Source organism: Natrix helvetica (genome assembly GCF_964273705.1).
Source record: "Natrix helvetica genome assembly, chromosome: 3".
In the NCBI taxonomy this organism is placed as follows: domain Eukaryota; kingdom Metazoa; phylum Chordata; class Lepidosauria; order Squamata; family Natricidae; genus Natrix; species Natrix helvetica.
In genome coordinates this window covers 70,374,678-70,393,445 of record NC_138549.1, presented here as the reverse complement: position 1 = coordinate 70,393,445, position 18,768 = coordinate 70,374,678, and the positions used below count along the sequence as shown (strand labels likewise).

At 39.6% G+C, this 18,768-nt stretch overlaps 1 protein-coding gene across 2 annotated transcripts in view; it reads right to left on the bottom strand.

Annotated features, from left to right (window-relative positions):
* PLA2G4A (phospholipase A2 group IVA) overlaps positions 1-9,129 on the bottom strand; it is a 78,373-nt gene extending 69,244 nt beyond the window's left edge. For both annotated transcript variants that reach the window (XM_081948796.1, XM_081948797.1), the window contains exon 1: positions 8,971-9,129. The gene's annotated coding sequence lies outside the window, so the exon portion shown is untranslated. The remainder of the gene's footprint in view (positions 1-8,970) is intronic.
* Positions 9,130-18,768: the final 9,639 nt, after the last annotated feature.

Sequence of the window (18,768 nt, the reverse complement as noted above, 5' to 3'; positions counted from 1 at the left end):
GTGGGAGAGCTTGCTCCTTTAATCTCTGCCACTGCAAATCAATTAGAATCAGTTTTGCACCGTTTTAGTCTTGGCCAGGGTGTTTACAATTATCTATTACACAGCCCTATTTGAGCACTTTTGACATTTACATTGATGCTTAAAAGGAGGAATAATGTGATGAAAATTGAGAATCTGGAGTAATCTGTTCTAACATCAAGAGTTCTTTGTGTGAAAAAAAAAAGTTTTAACAATGTTGTGAGGAGTGAGTGCTCCACCTTACTTTTCTTTTCCAGGAAAATTTTTCACATAAGGAAATTTCGAAATATTCTTGCTTAATACTTCTCTTTATCTTTTACTATTTCAAGATAGTGCTCAAATATTGGGACATACAATTTGACACACAAAACATTTCAAAGTGGAAGTGTAGTTACCAAAACTTCTGAAGAATAGATTAGTAATCCACATAAATCGAACATAACCAAACAATTTAAGGTAAGAATGGGTTGCTGTCCAAACAATAAACTTTTAAGAGGTTACTTGCACTTTACCAAGTTTACTTAATAGCATTTAAAAAAAAAACAGAACTGAAAGGGACATTGGAGGTCTTCTAGTCCAACCCTCTGCTCAGGCAGGAAATCCTATACCATTTCAGGTAAATGGTTGTCTAATCTCTTCTTTAAAAATTCCAGTGTTGGAGCACCCACAACTTCTGATGGCAATCCCTTCCATAGGTTAATTCTGTTAGGAAATTTATTCTTAGTTCTAGGCTGCTTCTCTCCTTCATTAGTTTCCATCCATTGCTTTTTGTCCTGATTTCAGGTGCTTTGGAAAATAGGTTGACCCTCTCTTCTTTTTCACAGCCCTTTAGATTTGGAGCACTGATATCATGTCACCTCTATTCCTTCATTTCATTAAACGAAACACACCCAATTCCTGCAACTGTTCATATGCTTTATCCTCCAGTCCCCTAATCATCTTTATTGCTGTACTCTGTACTCTTCCTAGACGTCTCAACATCTTTTTTATATTGTGGTGACCAAAACTGGATGCAATATTCCAAGGGTAGTCTTACCAAGGCATTATAAAGTGATACTAACATTTCATGTGACCTTGATTCTATCCATCTGTTAATGCAACCTAGTACTTAGCTGGCTTTTTTACTTTATTTAACTTTTTTACTTTACTTTATTTTAAATTTCTAGACCGCCCCCTCTCCCAAAAGGGACTCAGGGCGGTGTACAGTCAAATTAAAACACACAGAATACATGAGAATAAATACATAAATACATAGAACCTTAAATACTTAGATGAGGAGGCTATAAAACTGTATCATAAAGTAAAGCGATTAAAAACAGTATATAAAATAACCCTTAAAAATACCCCGAAAAGTTAAAATTAAAATAATAACCTAAAAATTCCCAGTTAAAAATATCTGCCAGGAGGTAAGATAAAACTATGAATGGGCCAAGCCGATAGCTGCAGCACACTGCTGGCTCATATTTAAATGATTGTCTACTAGGACTGCAAGATTCCTCTTACAGTTACCACTACTGAGCCAGGAACCACCTATACCAGTGATGGTTAACCTTTTCAGCACTCAGTGCCAAAACTGGAATGTGCGCCAGAACACAGAAGAGAGCAGCTGGTCTGGTGTACATGCACGCTGGTCAGCTGTCCTCTTTTGGGTTTCGGTGCGTGCATGTGCACCAGCCAGCTGGTCTTCGCACAAAAACCAGCTGGCTAGTACACATGCGTGCGACAGAACCCAGAAGAGAGCAGCTGGCTGGTACCCATGCGCAAAATGCGTGCATGTGCACAATGGAACCCAGAGGAGCAGCTGGTGACGACATGCATGTCCCACAGAGAGGGCTCTCGTGACACCTCTGGCACGCATGCCATAGGTTTGCCATCACAGACCTATACTACACCTGTACATTTGGTTTTTCTTGCCTAAATGTAGAACCTTAATTTTCTCTACGTTGAATTTCATTTTGTTAGACAGGGCCCAGTGTTCAAGTCTAAAGTTATTCTTGCCAGCTTGGGAGTCATCTGAAAATTTGATCTAAATAATTGATGAAAATTTTGAAGAGTACTGGGCCTACCCAGCACAGTTCCTCTACGCAGTTCCATTGAGGATTACAAATTCATTTGTGAATCTCACTCGTTTGATATCTACAGGAGCATTAACAGTCCTTTGGTTCTACCATTCCCAAGATATAAACAGTCATGCAATCAGGCTTGTCCTACTATGCATAATTCCAACATTAACAGATTTGTATTAAGGCAAGAAGAACTCACATATTATTGTATGAATCTACCACAACATACCAGCCCTTCCTTGTTAGGGAACATAGCTTTGCTCGCCATTCTTTAAAAGAACTATTGTTCTGCTTGCCATTGTATAAAAGAACAGTCTCCTCTAAGCAAGATAATCATCCTGTCTTTTGGACAATAAGTGACAGAAGACGAATGGATATTCTCTCAGGAAATTGGTTCCCTAAATCTGTATTAGCAGTAGAGAGAAATCAGGTATCTGTAAGGTGTGACCTCAACTCTTCTTACATTAAGCTTAAACTCCACTGCAAATTTTATTTCTAAGAGCAAATGTCAGCCATTAAAAATCACTTCTAGTTTAATAGCCAGTCAAGGAAGATCTATTTGAAAGGAAGAACCAATAGACAGGAAGAAAGTTAAATTCTTCCTAACTGTATATACTAAGTTTTGTTTTCTAGTACTATATCCTCACCCACATTATGTTTTCTACTGCATGGACAACATGACTGCAGTTCCACAACTGTGGCATAAATACTACTCACAATCACTACTTGAGTCAACATCATTGGTTGTCCAGACAGGATATCTTTCAGGAAAATATCATAAAGCATCGCTGGTCTCATAAGTTAAAAAAACATCTCAGAGAAAGCATTAGCAAGCCACTTCCAAATTGGTGCCAAAAAAGCTGTGTCTATTCGAACTGCCAAGCTTTGTTCAGAGACATATTGTATGTAAACTGATCATTGTCTTTGCTTTGCAATACCTGCTGGGGGAAAAACAAACAAACCAAATGTCAGGGTTCCAAATAGCATCCAAAATTAAATCAGAGTCCAAAGCAAAGTAATGCTCAAAGTTCCAATTTATTAAGAGAGCCATGTTGGCACATCTGGGAAAACCCGAATCTGAAAGCTTCCTGGTTTTCCCCACCCAGGTAAAAGTTCAAGATCTTGCCTCCACACCCACAAGTCCATCACATGGTCCAATCTTCACTGCCATCCAGTTCTGGTCAGGTGCAGAGGCGTAAAGACAAAGGATGACCTTGGATTCTAGAAAGGAATTTTATTTTGGCTACATAGCATGTAACTCCATACCATCTCCCCCCCCCCATTTTCCCACAATAGAAACAGCATAGTAGAATAATAGAAAGTGTGGCAGGCCAAAGATCCAAAGCAATATGGCTGCAGGCCTGACACCAAAAAGACCTGCCCAACTTCCATCAAATTCTAAAAAGCAAGACAAACTAATGGTGGCTTCTTTCTTTATTGATCATCCTCTCTACCTATAGGAGGGACCACAATGTTACACACTGGAGAAAATTTAGAAGGCTGGGGTAGTGCAGAACAGGTGATTGGACAAGGAGCATGCATTTCCTTCTTGCTTAACTGTAAACTCCTTTTGGATCTCACTGTCATAAAATTGGGTCTAAGTAGCTCAACTAGGTAACATTGTACTTCTAACTAGGGCATACAAAACCTTTGCCAGACCAATCCTCAAATACAATTGTCTGCCTGGAATCCACACTGTTTATCAGATATTAATACAATTGAGCGGGTCCAGAGGTATTTCACAAGAAGAGTACTCCACTCCTCTGCTCACAATAGAATACTTTATGCCACCAGGCTCAAAATTTTGGGCTTGGACAACCTTGAACTACGCCACCTACGGTCTGACCTAAGCATAGTACACAAAATTGTCTGCTACAATGTCCTATCTGTCAACGACTACTTCAGCTTCAACCGCAATAATACATGGGCAAACAATAGATACAAACTCAAGGTAAACCGTTCCAAACTGATGAAAATATGACTTCAGCAACAGAGTGGTCAATGCCTGGAATGCTCTACCTGACTCCATTGTTACTTCCTCAAATCCTCACAGTTTCAACTCTAAACTGTCTATTGTGGGCCTCACACCATTCCTAAGAGGTCTGTAAGGGAGCTTGCATAAGCTCACCAGCATGTCAACCGTCCCTGTCCTACTGTCCCCATTTATTTGTACTCATTTCATGTGCTCATGTCCATGTTTATACTTATCTCATACATTTTTGACAAAATAAATAAATAAATAAACCATCCAGAAAATGTAGTGAGAAAATGATGACTGAGAAGCAGCTCTATTTCATTCATTCCCTTTGAAACTAGTTCCTTGCAGTACATTTTCCAAAAATGCTGGAGTTTAAAAGGGAGGCAGAGGATGAGTTACTAAAAACTATCCAATCCTTCTACTGAATAGTTTTGAGACAGCAGTTGTTCCTGCCCAAAACTATCATTGCTTTCTCTGCCTCAACCTATGGGTTCTGCTTGCTTCTTAGAGTAAATAAAGCATGCAAATAGAGGAAAGTTCTCACCTGATATGGTAGCCTGAACTGCTAGGGCAAAGAAGTTAAGGAGAGTTGAGGACTTGAGCAACAGCTGGAGTGGTCAAGGGAAGAAGAGCTACTTTGTTCCTTCTCTTCTGAATTCCATCTCCTGGTAACCCAAAATCTCGAATGCTTGTCTACTACATTCAATCTTTATCCAGAGAGGCAGGATAGATAAAAGATAATTGCCTTCACATTTTGCAACTTCCTCCTTATTGCTCTTTGATAATGCAGCACAAGGGGATGGCATGGTAAAAGAAGACAATACCCTGCTCTCTGACCCTCTCCAATTAGGTTGTATGAAGGTTATGCTACAGATAAATTTATCTATAGTCCACCTTTATTATTTTTATAAACAAACTCAAATGTCAATACTCCTTCCTCCTCCTATCTTCCCCACAACAATCCTGTGAGGTAAGTTGCGTTGAAACTGTGACTGGCCCAAAGTCACTCAGCTGGCTTTCATAGCCAAAACAGGATTAGAACTCACAATCTCTTGGTTATGTGTGTTTGGGTATTGCATCATGCACCACCCAATCACACAGAATAACAATGGTCAGAGAACTTGAAAAGCACAAAAAAGTTTTAAATAACCTCTACTTTCTTTTCCTTGCATACTACCTATTGTGTTCCCCAGTATACTATGAGTTTTAAGTGGTAAAATTCAGAAAATGATGAGTATTGAGAGAAGAACAGAAGAAGGAAGTATCTTCCTTGTTTGGGAGACTGCTCAGCCTATTCAGTTTAGAGTTTGATTTCTCCTCCACACTAACAAACTGTTTTTCCTTCGGAATAAAAAGTCTGAATCATGTGAGCAGGGGTGTCAAACTCACATCGTTGCAGTGTCACGTGACATATCGCAACTTTTCCCCCCTTCGCTAAATGGGGCATAGGTGTGGCCAACGCATGACCCATCTGGACCGCGGGCCGTGAGTTTGACACCCCTACCTTAGGGAATACCGTACATTCACAGAGAGAGAAAGAATATACAGTATACATACACATTTTCAACTCTGACATTTTAAGCCAGGACAAGTAATGTGGCATCCATAAATATCTTCTTTGATGTCTGTGTCACAGAATATAAAGATTGGAAGGGATATTGAAGATCATCTAGATCAGGGGTGTCAAACTGGATTTCTTTGAGGGTCAGATCAGCATTGTAGTTCTCCACAGGCCGGGGTGGGTGGGCGGGGAATAGACGCCTCCTACAGCACTTTGCTGGCCAAAACAGCCATGCAGAATCCCTGCAAGGCCCCTGTGCAGCCCATTTTCGGCCTCCCGGCCTCCAGCAAAATACTGCTGGAAGCCGGGGAGGCCAACAATGGGTGTTGGGAGAGCTTTGGGAGGCCTCTGCATGGCCCATTTTGCCTGCCAGAGGCACTGCGGGCTAGTCCTTTGTTATTTCCAAGCACCCCGAGAACCGCATCCAGCTCGTAGACCTCGAGTTTGACACCCCTGATGTAGATAAATTTCTTGTCCATGCATCCAGTGTTCGAACATCTTCAGTGAAAGACTCACCCCTCACCCCGAGGCAGTCTGTCCACTGTTGAAAAACTCTTACTATTAAGATACTTTTCCTAGTGTCCTGTCACCATTTACTCTCTTGCTCATCTTAATCTACTGATGACCCTATCCTCTGGAAGAACCAAACCAATGTTGCCCCATGTTGTGCATGATGGCCTCTTTCAGCTATTTTAAGACAGTTATTATTCATTACTACAATCTTCTCATCTCTGGGCTAAACACAACCAATATAGAACCATCAACTGGGAAGTTTTTAAGAGTCACACAGTTTTCCCAGAAACTTTTCCACTGGAGGCAATTTCAAAGGCATATGATGCATACTTTCTGCTTGCTATGCCCTGTGGTTTTCTCCTAGGTTGTTTTCCATAACTACAAAATAGGTAAGTGGGAAGGAGAACCAGCAGCTTACAAGGCAGTTGTAGCCATTATTAGAAAAGAATGAAGCTTTACCTACACGTTTTCACACCAGCCCAGTAAAAAAGTGAAAGTAAAAGCTGGGTTGATGGAATGGTTCAGGTATTGCAGTAGAAACTGGGAGAATGTGAGTTCTAGCACAATCTCAGAGTTGAAAACTGGTTAGCGGATTTTAGAGGAATGGTGGGGGGGGGGGTTCCAGCCCAACCCAGGTTTACCGTTGCAATGAAAATAGGAAGCAGTATTATGTTGCCTTAAATTGTACACATTAAGGTGAGTTATAAATCTAATGAGCAGTTTTGGGTAGTACAATAATAATACAATAGTAGAGTTGGAAGGGACCTTGGAGGTCTTCTAGTCCAACCCCCTGCCTAGGCAGGAAACCCTATACCGTTCCAGACAAATGGCTATCCAACATCTTCTTAAAGACTTCCAGTGTTGGGGCATTCACAACTTCTGGAGGCAAGCTGTTCCACTGATTAATTGTTCTAACTGTCAGGAAATTTCTCCTCAGTTTTAAGTTGCTTCTCTCCTTGATTAGTTTCCACCCATTGCTTCTTGTTCTACCCTCAGGTGCTTTGGAGAATAGTTTGACTCCCTCTTCTTTGTGGCAACCCCTGAGATATTGAAACACTGCTATCATGTCTCCACTAGCCCTTCTTTCTCTTAAGCTAAACAAACCCAGTTCCTGCAACCGTTCTTCATATGTTTTAGTGCAGGGAAAGCTAACCTTTTTGTTGTTCCGTGCCTAAAGAGTGTGCGTGCGCACCCATAATGCAATGCACGCATGACCCCTGTGCACCACATCCCCGCGCATGAGTGTGCAACCCACCCACATGGCCCACACATGCATGCAGGACCCCCACGCATGTCCCCTCCATGTGCGGCTTGCCCTGCACATACACACACATCTCCCACATGTGCCCCGCCCCACACTCATGTGCAGTAGAGACCCGAAAAGCAGCTGGCCAGAGGGAGGCGCGCGCATATGCGCAGTGGACCTGAGCTGGGGCGACGGCTAGCATGCCTGCAGACAGGGTCCTGCGTGCCATAGGTTCACCTTCAAGGGGTTAGTGATTAAGGCAGCCGGTTATATACCAGAAGACCATGAGTTGTAGTCCTGCCTTTGCCATAAAGCTACTTTCACTCAGCCCTAGGAAGGATGCAATGGCAAACTATTTCTGAAAAACTCCCCCAAAAGACTGCAGAGGTTTTCCGGGCAGCCACCAGATGTCAAAACTGACTTAAAGGCATAAAAATAAGTCTAATAATACAATAATACATTTCAAAAAAATAACATGGAGAAAGAAAAATGGTGGAGAATCAACCTTTGGATTTTGGGGGGTCTGGTTATGTCCATCCTGATGACCATTTTGTTGGAACACCCAAGACTTCCTTACCCAATTCCAAAGGCTTCCCTATTGCGGTATTAAGCATACTACAATCTACCTGGTGTTTGACATAACTATAAGTAGCTCAAGATTTGAACCATTTGACTAAAATATAACTCAACCATTTCATACACTACCTTTGCCTAATAACAGTTTAAGAGCAGTTTTATCAAGAATTAGAAAAGACAAGTGAAATATCAGGATCACAGATAAACTGGGGGAAACATGAATAAGTCCTCCACTAATTATGTTAATCCTTGAATAAGCAGGGACAAATATCAGCCAATCTATTTACCCCAAAACCCCATGCGTAATTCTTAGTAATATATTCAAAAGAGTTTATTCCCAGGTATGAGAATCTTTTAAGAATTCTAACCCCTCTGTTTCGCATTTGAACATGCTTACTATCTCGTCTAATAACATTCCCGTGTTTACGCCGGTTCTTCCTCTCCCAACCTCGACACCGCCACATGGTCGGTTTCTACTCAGCGAAACCCTGCCACCCCCATCTCTCTCCCAAGACTACATCACTAAAAGCACGCCCGATAGATGGAAGAACAGCTTGCAAGGGCACGCATTTTTAGATCGCCTGAGGTTCTTAGAAACAGAAATCCGTATTCCTTAGATCGTCAAACATCCAAGCGCCGAGGATTATTCTCGGTTCCGTAAAAGTCACAACTCAGGCAACTTTTTTTCCCCCCCCACCCGGTCAAAATATGCTACGCAAATACATGTCGCAACTCCTCCTGGTACAGAAAGCCCTCTTTCTCCCCCTCCCCTTGCAATGTAACATCGCCCGTTCAATTTTACTAACTTGCAGCAAGTTAGCAAGACGGAGCTAACTTTAATTTTTCACCCGGGCAAAAAAGAGCGCCTTTTCTTTTCTAAGCAACAAGCAAAGGGCTTCTCTGCCCCAGTAGATAAGACGGTAACTCTCTCCTATTCCATTCTCCTAGACCTAGAAGCTTTTCCACCCTCCCAAACATTCTCTCTACAATGAAGCATGCTAAGCATATGGCTTACCAATGTGATCGTTGCGCGTTAGGTGCCTCGAGGATGGCGCATCTCACGACCCAACTAGATCGGATTGTCCTTTGGATTGTTCTCCGCTCACTCACACGTTCCTCTTTTCGGCTCGGCTGGGCTGACTTTCCCTTCGCAACAGAAGCCAAATGGGCGGAGTTATAGAGTCAGATGGTCCAGGACTTGAAGGAGGCGCTCAAAGTTGAACTTCACTTTGCTAACGTCAGTCACGCGTGGAATGACGGCCGACGGTGGGCAAAGCGCACGTGGAAAGGGTCGGGAAAGCGGTCGGTGGTGACAGTTGCAGGGGGAAAAAGCCGACCCAGCCAGCCGCACGTATATTCGCTCTGAAGTTTCTGTTTTCCCTCCTCTGTAGTCAGTGGATTAGCTTCTACGTGAGCATTTGAAAGTACAACCTGTTGGTGCAATAAAAACGTGGAGTAGCGTTTCAGGAGGAAAAAACTCCTGGGAAAAACTCCCCGTCAGTGGTTGGTCTCACTTACTGTTCATGTTTCGTTTCCGCTTCGCGAAAACCGACGGCTGTTCATAGAGTCACGTAAAATCAGGTGGACCAGATCTTGAGTTACATTTTCCAGCATCTTAGTCCTTTCCCACGCTAGTTGAAGGCCCAAGGTTCCTCTCTGCGTATACCACTATTTGGGGAAAAAGACGAGAGAGAGAAAACACTATACTAGACAAGATTCAACTATATAGAGTGGGAAATGGGGTTTTAGACCAGAAAATAAAGCCATAGCTTAAAGAATAGACATTTTAAAAACTAAAATTATTCCTACAGTATTTTTGTTTTTAGTTTTTTGAAAGTTTGTAGCTTCTCTTTGCATTTTTTATATGAGGGCAAATGGGGAGAGAGGGAGCGGGAAGAGAAGAGTCTTCAGACACTGATTGCTAGGAATTATGTAATTATAAACATTTCTGCAGCTGGAATTGGCAGCAACTGCAGTTGTTTGAGGAACTGCCTATTTCCCAAACTTTCTGCCTGGCTTACATGCCAGCAGAATTGGCATGTTCTGGGTCTCTTTGGTTCAACCATGTCATTTATCAGGACCCAGGAAGTAAGCCTTCCCTGTTGTGGTGCCTCTGGAGATCACCCGGAAATCCATGTGCCTCTCCCTCCACCCTGTTGGCATTGGCATAAAGCCTTGAATACTTGTTTGTTGAGATCCCTTTCTTGGGTATGGCTTTTTTTATAGTTTTTATCTCTATATAGTGAATGAATCTCATCTTGTTTTGAATTGGATTGGATTACTTTATGATAATATACTGTGAGCTGCCCTGAGTCAATTGGAGACTACATTGAATTAAATTAACACTATGAATGGAATCTTTATAAGAAAATGATGCCACCTAGTTTTATGAAATACCCTGTTTCCCTGAAAATAAGACCTCCCCAGATAATAAACCCAATTGGGCTTTTGAGCACATGCGCTAAAATAAGCCCTCCCCTGAAAATAAGTCCTCCCCAAAAATATTGCAACACAGCAGTGGCCATGAGGTGACCATGCTCGCCATCTCCTGCAGCTCAAAAATAATAAGATCTCCCCAAAAGTAAGGCCAAGCACTTTTTCGGGGGTCAAAAGAAAATAAGACCCTGTCTTATTTGGGGGGAAACACGGTAGTTGGATTGGCAAAAACCTGTTTCTATATTAGTTCTTTACTCTTAGAAGAACAAGGCCTCGAAGTATATGAATGATACCCAGTACCTCCAGACTGGAATTTCAAAGATCAGAATTATATGTCATCTGCTAAAACACGAAAAGAACACTTGAAATTCTCAGTTAACCTGCATTTTTGTTAGAACTTCAGCAGCTACCATGTCATTATGCTAAACCATTGAAGGAAGAATAACTTGATAGTTTGAACAAGGCAGAGGTCCACCTCTCTCACTCTCTCTCTCTCTCTCTCTCTCTCTCTCTCTCTCTCTCTCTCTCTCTCTCTCCCTTCCTCCCTCTTTTTCTCCCTCTCTCTCTCTTTCTTCCTCTTTCTATCTCCCCCCCTCCCTCTCTTCTACTGCTAGGAAAAACAGGATGTGGCTTGAATTGTCTAGCAAGCGGATAGAAGCAAGGACAAGTGATAAGGAAGCAGAATGAATTATCTCAGCCTCTGGAACATTCAGCCTTTGAAAAACTTTCATTTTTTAGAACTCCCATAGATTGCAAGCTGTTGCCTGATTCTGTGCATATAAAAAGAGTTTTCACCTTTTGTGGCATAAGGTACACCTGCTGTTTACTCCCTGATATTCAGTAAAGATCTGATTCAAAAGATGGAATCCAGAGAACAATTGTTTCTCAATGCCATAATGTTTTTATTTGTTTATTTATTTATTAGATTGGTAACCCACTCTTCATTGAGGAGAGGGAGCTCAAGATAGTTCTTTGTCCTATTAGTTTTCCCCAAAATACAACCATCATATGATATAATTTGGCTGAGAGAGAATGACTGGCCTCAACTGTCCCATGAAGCTTCCAGAGTTGAAAGTGGACTAGAACTTGGTCTCCTTACTCTAGTTTAAACTTAATCCATATACGATGCATGTTGTAAAACCTGAGATGTTTTGTTTTTGCAGGCAACTACTGTCAAGCAAACCATTGCACAGTATTTTGTCACATAGACATACAAGTGTCTTTGTGCAATTCATTAAGACAGTGTGATACACTCATTAACATGAATCTGGGGAACTCCAGGTTCAAGTCTACCTTCAGCCACGGAAGTTTCTTTGGCCCAGTCACTCTTTCAGCCCAACCTGTCTTACAGGTTTGTTGTTATTGGAGCAGGTGTGAGAAAGGAGTGCCAAATGACCACCTTGAGTTCTTGAACAAAAAGTGCAGTCTATCAACCATGATCTAGTCCCTTTTTATTCTTTATTTGAGTTATCTTAACTCATCAGCAGGAGAAAAAAAAGGAATCCTAGCAAGATGTCTAAACAGAACATGAGCCAAATTTTATTTCTCTATTTCTCATGCTCTTTAATGTATATTTTACTAAATACCTTTTTTTTTAAAAAAAAACTAATATAAAGTAAGAAAAAGAAAAAAAGAAATCAAAGAGAAAGCTAAAAATACAAGAAAGGGGGAAGGAAGTTAAAAATATATACAAAAGAAAGAAAAAACATACAAAGAAGTAGTTTTGAATCTTTACAGCACTCATAGGTACAATTATAAATTTAAGTCTTACTATATTCTGTTTAATCAAAATCCTAAATCATAAGGCTTTTTTTTCCTTCTAGTTCACACAAAAATGTCTTCAGGTGTTTCTTGTCACCAGTAAACATGGATATTGTCTTTTTTTTCTGATCAAGGAACTCAATTTAGCCATCAGCAACTTCTGTCATATTTACCAAACATTCCCATAATTGTGGATACAAAAATCTCGCTGCAGTTATCAAGATTTTTAAAGTTATGAATTTTTTAGAAATTTTGGAGAAATTCAATTTAATTCAATTAGGAGTTATGAGCACATATAATTGTGAATGTAGAACCAAACTATGTAAAATACAAAAAGGAGTAGGACAAGACTGCCTATTGACCCCAACTCCTGCTTATTTTGGTTCTTAAATACCAAGTGGAGATATATAACAGGATGAGAGGATTGCATGAGTAAAGATTTTTTAAAAATGACTGATAAGCGTTTTTGTCGATGACCTGATGTTAGTTTTGGAAGATCCTTTAAAACTCACAGGAAGTGAAAGAATGGATAAATTAAAAGAATTTGGTGCACTAACAAGTTTTAAGGTTAAATAGAAGATGAGGCTGTTAGTAAAAATACAAAAATGCAAGCAGAAGAATTGGCAAACAAAATACAGTTATTAAAAAGATTTAAAGTAAATAAATTAATTTATGCTTTTAAACACTGCAAGGCTGGATTTGAAATGCGTAGAAATGACGGACATACAATTGCAAAAATTGAACATTTTTATTGAAATATAAAAGAAGTGAAAGAACTTTTAATAAAACATGCTAAAAAATTTGGCTGCCATATAGAAAGGAAAATAATGGGAAATATATGGTGGAAAAGACTGAAATTTATGTTACAACTTTAAACAGAATTGTTTAATATAATAAGAGAGATTGTACAGAATGTACAAAGGTACTTCCGGTTTATGTTGGAACTGTAAACAACATGAAGGAACATTTTATTATGTTTGGTGGACATGTAAAAAAGCAAGACCTTGGTGTCACTTCTTCTGTGGGAGCTGTATTGGTTGCTTCCAGGTACAATGCAAGGTACTGGTTGTCTTCTTTAAAGCCCTTCATGGCTTGGGACCAGGTTATCTGAAGGATTGTCTCTTGCCAGTCACATCCACCCAATTCACTAGAGCGGGAAGGCAAGGAGACGTGGTTCTACCACTAGGCCTGGACAAGCCAGAGCAAAATGGAGCCCATTAAATGGCTTGTATGAGTGTGTGTTGTCGCCAGGTTGGGGAAGTGAGAGGTTATTATTTTTGTTATTTTTATTTCTTTTATGTTGTGTTTTTATTTCATATAACCCACCTTGAGTCACCACGAGAGAGCATGCAGTAATATAATTTTTTCCCAAAAATATTTTTTTAAAAAATCTTATCTTTTTTCTTTTTGCACTTTTTGATTCTTTATCCTTCTTTTTCTTATCTTTTTACTTTGTATGTAAGTTCTTTGTTCTTTGTTCATTTTCATGTGTTCCAAATGTTTAATAGAAAAATCATATTAAAGAATTAAATAAAAGCAAGCAAGAGGTAGATCATGGGTCAGAAAAAATGCATAATGAAAGCAAATTAACATTAATCAGCAAGTCAGGAGGTTGAAAATCACTTTCAAAGGAAATGTAAGATAGTCCTGCTTTCTGGGAAGCCGCCACAGTAAGCCAGTTCATGAAAATATTTTTATCACTTCCTGTAATAATAAAGGGAATGATTGAAATGATTATTGAGAAATGGAAAGGGAACATTCCTATGAAAATAATAGCTTAATCAAAAAGAGAATATATTTATTGTCACACAGGTGGACTGCTCTCAATGTAGGACTAAAGTTACAAGCTTTTAAAAGGCAATTACGGTAAATGGTTTCTTTAATATATTTTTAAGAGAAAAAAATACTTATTATTATTTTTACATCTCAAATTGATTCAATCGCTTAACAACATCTAAAATATGCTACATGGTTGAATTACAATAGTATAAATGGATATTTTATATAAAGATGTAAACCTTTGATACTCAGAGTACCAAAAAGAAAGAATTAAAACTTCCACTGCATGCTATGGGAAACTCAGGAATAGCCTTCTCTAGCACTCAAGCCCAGTAGGGATATTTTGCCTTGTTCATTTTATTGATTGTATTTTTACTGGTCAATGACTGAAAAAAGGTTCTGTCAATACTCAGCGGGCTGGCCCCACTGCAGCCTTAAGCGACTTGATTTCTGTGCATAAACTGGCTTGAAATTAAGCTGAAAATTTTTTAACCTGTTCTTCAGCTTGGGCCATGAAAATGCCATGTATTCTGTCCTGATCAGGACTGTCCAACTGGTGGCCCGCGGGCTGAATGTATGATGTGCTGGCCACACCCATGCCCGGTTTAGCAAAGGGGGAAACAGTCCCAATACTTTATGTGATGCTGCCATGATAACTTGAGTTTGACATCCCTGGTCCAGACCATGCTTATAACTCTCATAATTATAGATTTCCAGCCTTTTTAAAACATTTTTGTTTAGCCACTTCTATCAGGTTTCTATTTTGTACAAACCCTCTTTGATTAAACTCCCCCTCTTACATGAAAACTTCTGGTCTTGTGCAACCATTGATGAAGAGTACACACAGACAAATTCGTGACACTATATATGGATTAGATGAACATGAATTAAAGAACAAAAGAATATTATCAAAAGAGTAAAAGAATTGAAATGAAAATGGGCTGGTCACATAGCAAGAAGAACTGATGGCAGGTGGACCAAGGCAGTCATAGAATGGATCCCACTTGACAAAAAGGATCCATGAAAGAGATCTAAAACAAGATGGAGCGACGACAGCCAGTATTGTGGGCAGAATTGACAAAAGAAAGCCCAGGACCAAATTGGTTGGAAATATGCAGAAGAGGCTTTTATCCTGCAGTAGGTAGACAATGGCTAAGATGATGATGACGAAGATGATGATGATGATATAGTATACACACACACACATTTATTATTATTATTCAATTGTATCACAGCGGCCAGTTGTTTCGCCGGATTTGGCATTCATTACTAGTCGGGCCCCACCCAGGGGCCTAGGACGTCGAAACATATTTTCGTAATATACATGCAGATCCAAGCAGTGCAGCTTTTTGCATTTGACTGATGGTGACTTTGTCAAGTTTTAACTGTTTTAAATGTAATTTCATCATCATCATCATCATCATCATCATCATCATCATTATTATTATTATTATTATTATCATCATCATCATCATCATCCTGGAAGGGAAAACTGGTGGAATTCATTTCAGCTGGGGGCAGTGGAAGAGAAGGAATTACAATGTCAATAGTTCTATCATTTTATTGTTTATCAGCAAAACTGCTCTACATTTCTTAACCAAAGTGTTCAGCCTTTCACCATTCCATTGGTGAACCTCTTTTTTTTAAAAAAAAGCCCAGCCTTTCATTGGTCCATGGGTAAAGCTGTAAATCAAAAGAAGGGAAATAAGTTTCAACAGTCTAAAATGGAATGGCTACATAGGGCAGCGGTCAATGACCAGAGGAGAAGGGGACTTCCAGCTACAGAATACAAGAGCAACTGAAGCAGAAGCATTTGCCTACAAGAAAATAAGACCCAGCATGCAAACTAGGTAATACAATACATGTCATCAGATCTCAAAACAAACAACCCACACCCACCCCACTAAGGTTAATATGAAGAAAGAAAAGATAGCTGCAGATTGCTTTCACACTGAGACAACATAGTGTGTTCCTGGGCTTGAGACATAGTGGCCATCCCAACTCAGGGCAAGGAATTATTGAGGATGAGCTTTAACTTCCAGATGTTTTTAAAATGCACATTTTGAAATGAAACTTAGTTTGTCAGAATAATAATTCACAAGTATCAAGTTGCATGCAGGTCATCCCAGATAAAGATAATTATCCATTCATCCAAGAGGCTTGACGTTCTTTCAAAAACAAGAACAGAAGTATGAGGTCTGTCTTGTTGTTGGGGTTTGAATGACATTTATGAGCTTCAGTATTGCATTAGGATTTCATTTTTCTTTCTTTTAGTAACTAATTAAGATTCTATCAGTTCTGATGGTCAAATTTCTGGCTAAATCTATTGGTTGCATAGTTTCTACTTGTACAAGTTTTTTTACATCATTTTTCTCTCCTGCAAATTTTTCTCAGTCATAAGCCATTTATGCTCTAAAAAGCTTACACTGAATCTAGAATTTAATAATGACAATAGATGATGCAATGATTAAAATTATCAATATATTGATTGTGACTGAAATTAGAATTAACGAAATAACTACACAACATTCATAAATGTCACTTGCATAAGAGTGAACTGCTTGAGAGTGGTAGCTGTAGAGATAGAATAAATAAATGTTGAGTTATTCATGATAAACGCAGTTCTCTAAATTGCTTAGCATACAGTACCATGGAATAGAAAAAAAAAATCTATCCAGCTGGCATTTTGTCTGCTTAGGACACATTTGCTTTCTAAGAATTGGTACATATTTCTTGACAGATTTTAATTATTAAGAACACTTGTCCGCTTTTATTTATTTGTTTATTCAGTTGGATTTTCAGTTACAGAAATTTTGAAAAAGGAGCAAGTATCTGAAACATAGTGGACATTGTCAAGGGACTTTTGAAGGCCATTTCTTTTTATTTGATCATATATTACAGGGAGCCCTCTTTGGTGTTTGCATGCCCTTCAATGATTCAGTGACTCATACTTTCTATTCCAGTGAATCTTCACTCAGTTCCATCATGAAATCCATGGTCAAGGTCAATGGAGTAACAAGGAGAATCAAAATGGAACTTACAGTCAAACATAGAAAATCTATCTAAATAATGAGCCATAAGAAAGGCAAGTCCAAAAGGCAATCAGTTAATACTATAAGTAGCAGTGTGATACTTGAAATTATGAAACCGGAAGTCTTGCAATTCACTCCAGGGTTCACTGAAAGGCAGTCATAAGGAGGCTTTTAAAATTTTTGTTAATGCAAACAAAGAAATATATTTTAAAAGTATAGAAAGAAAAAGGGGGGTGGGAAAGGGGAAACAAGTATAAAGAAAAAAGAAATATAAAGACATAACTTCCTTCTTCTGTCAGACTTGACCATTGGGCCCTATCCAACAAAATGCAGTGTTTCTCAGTGGTGCGAAAAATAAGATTTTACACTTAGGCAAGAAAAATCAAATCACAGATACAAAATAGGTGATACCTAGCTTATTAGTAGTACCTGTGAGAGGGATCTAGCTGCCCTAGTGGATCATCACTTAAATATGAGCCAACAAAATGCTTCTGCCAATATAGTCTTGGGATTCATTGAAAGGAGAGCATCAAGATCATGAGAAGCTATAATACCGCTTTATACTATATACACTTTATACTAGTGAGGCCGCATCTGGAATATGATGACTAGTTCTGGTCATCATGATTCTAAAAAAAAAACCCTAAAAAGGGCAGAGAAGAGCAGTAAAGATGCTAAAGGATTTAGAGTCAAAATGGCAAGATTAATTATTAAGGGAGCTAGGTATGTCTAGCCTACTGAAGTGAAAGATTTGGGGGACATGATAACTGTCTTCCAGTACTTGAGGGCCTGTCACAAACAAGAGGGGATTGAATTATTCCCTAGGGCAATGATGGTGAACCTTTTTCTTATGGCCTGCCAAAATTGCATTTGTGCATGCTGTCGTGCACATGCATGTGCCCACTCAATCTCCCCGCCCACGTGTGTGTGACTCCTCCTCAGGCTCTGGAGGCTTTCCTGAAACCTGGGGAGGGTGAAAACAGCCTCCCCAAGCCCTCCGGAGGCCCTCCGGAAGCTGGAAATGGATCATTTCCAAACTTCTGGATGGCCCATTGGGGCCATTTTCCATCCTCCCCAGGCTTCAAGAAAGCTTCTGGAGGCTGGGGAGGGCTAAAAACAGCCCCAATGGCCCAACTGGAAGTTCAAAAATGATATCTTTCTGACTTCTGGAAGGCCTCCAAAAACGGCCTCCACTGGCCCTCCGGAAGGGCAAAAAATCAGCTGACTGCTGGCGTACCACCAAATATGGCTGCCATAAGTTCGCAATCATGGCCCTAGGGCATCAGAGGGCAGGACAAGAAGTAATGGGTGGAAGCTTGTTAAAGAGAGATCCAATCTAAAAAACTAAGGAGAAATTTTCTGACAACAATTAATCAATAGAATAGCTTGCGTCCAGGAGTTATGGGTGCTCTATCATGGGAGGTTTTTAAAAATAGACTGAACAACCATTTGACTGAGATTGTTTGTTTGTTTGTTTGTTTGTTTGTTTGTTTGTTTGTTTGTTTGTTTTGGATGTATATGCCGCCCTTCTCCCAAAGGACTCAGGGCGGTGTACAACATTAAAAAAAACACATATTACAAAAGTCAAAAAAGAAATTAGATAGAGTATCCAAAAACAAACCCTATTAATATGAACAATAACGTTTTAAAAATTAGATTAAAATTAACAAATCAATCATTTATTTTATTTTGTTCAGGCCAGGCCTTCAGCCCTATGCTTCTATGTTCTCTGTAACTTTTCTCAGGACTGCTTTCATAAGTATAACACATCTCCTGTAGGTACAAAATTACAAAGTTGTCCAGTC